Consider the following 1,594-nt stretch of genomic DNA (forward strand, 5'->3'; position numbering starts at 1 on the left):
GCAGGTTGATCTCCATTTGGGCTTTTCTCACTATCTCTACAAATGCTTCTCCAGATGCAAGTGCCACCTGAAAGTTGATGCACAAGATCATTAAAGTTCAAGGATTTCTGCTTAAGAATTTTTAGTGAAATGCTTATTCTATCAAATAAGGATATCTTTATCAATAATTTCTGAAATCAAAACATAGACAACTGTTAACCCTAAGGGAAAATTACCTTATTCAATTAATGTTCTCTGCTCAAAAATTTGTGGTGAAATACTTATTCTACAACCCTAAATTATTGAGAGCAAGTTCTGGAATTAATCTGTCAAGTCCAGTTGATTAAGTAAAAACCTGGATAAATGGAAGAGACGGTAGGTTTAGATCAGAGCGCAAGTCCTGAATGAGCTTCTCCAACTTCCCTTTATATGCCTCAGCATTCCCTTTAGTACCAGTATCGCTCTCTCCTTGATACCACAAAATGGCCCGAATCGCTCCACCATCCTTCACTGACTCATTGGCACGCGTCACCAATTGATTATACAAATGACTCCCTCTTGCCCATTTGTTTATGGCAGTCCCACCAACAGCACAAGGGACCAGACCCAACACGCCAATCCCCGAGCCACGAGTTCGAATCTCATTAGCAAATGCCATCCCGGGTCCAACCCCACAAATTCTTCCCACATCAATGTCATCATGGAGGGGGTCGCGTGCTTCTTCCCAAGTGAGGTTAGCAGTGAGTCGGAGAATCGAAGGGTTGGGTTGGCACTGTGGCGGGACACTTCCGTCCCACTTGCCACTGGCAACGCCACCCCTGCCTGCCATGTTGCTCTGTCCTGCTAGGATAAAGACGACCTGAGCAGGATTATGCCCTAAAATTGAACGGGCAAGAAGCAACATAGAGAACAATGATACCGACTTGAACATGTTGCTTGACAGAACTACCATTGCACTTCTTTTTTGCCCTGATATCTTTAGTCTAGGAGTAGAATTATGACACTGATTTCTTGCTGGTGCTAACGTATACACAATGAAGGTACTCAAAAAGGTCGGTTTGTAATTAATATATAGTAGTAATAAGTTCGAGGAGATTTTGAATTAAAGATGGATAGGTATTGCCTAATGTGACACTGTTGTCAGTTGAGTGACGCACTTTCGCACAATGATAGAGAAAGTTGCAACTTGGGCTATTTCCCTTGATTATGATTGAAGCTTGAGAATAGATTCCCATAACCTATAACTAGTTTTCATACGCATAACCTAAAGCCAGTCGAGGCATTTTATAGTTTTTTTACTAAACCTATTTAAGCTAATAATTCATTAAATGTCACATCAATTAACGAAATAAGAAACTCAACTAATAATTATAAGTTCACACACATCAATAATCAATACTTACACGTTTTAAAAGGAAACATGATATATAATACCTGGTTCTAATTATGTTGAAGATGGCATGTAAGGTGGAGTAGCATGACTAGCTTGCCAAATATAGCTTGAGATGCAAGTGGATTAAGTGATATTGAGGCATTTGAACCCAAACTTGAATTCGAATTGAGTCTGTGTAGATTGAAGTCATCCCCTCAAATTTATAAAAGGCCAATTTTGAGT

At 39.8% G+C, this 1,594-nt stretch overlaps 1 pseudogene across 1 annotated transcript in view; it reads right to left on the minus strand.

The window, feature by feature from the left end:
* The window catches only part of LOC110427568 (putative carbohydrate esterase At4g34215 pseudogene), a 1,594-nt pseudogene extending 579 nt beyond the window's left edge, over positions 1 to 1,015 (minus strand). The window contains exons 1-2 of the transcript XR_016352081.1: positions 335 to 1,015; positions 3 to 67 (exon numbers count right to left, since the gene is read on the minus strand). The product of XR_016352081.1 is annotated as a putative carbohydrate esterase At4g34215 pseudogene (transcript). The remainder of the gene's footprint in view (positions 1 to 2; positions 68 to 334) is intronic.
* Between the last annotated feature and the right edge of the window lie 579 nt (positions 1,016 to 1,594).

Source organism: Theobroma umbraticum, unplaced genomic scaffold (assembly GCF_002168275.2).
Source record: "Theobroma umbraticum cultivar Fairchild unplaced genomic scaffold, ASM216827v3 scaffold_106.0, whole genome shotgun sequence".
Lineage (NCBI taxonomy): Eukaryota > Viridiplantae > Streptophyta > Magnoliopsida > Malvales > Malvaceae > Theobroma > Theobroma umbraticum.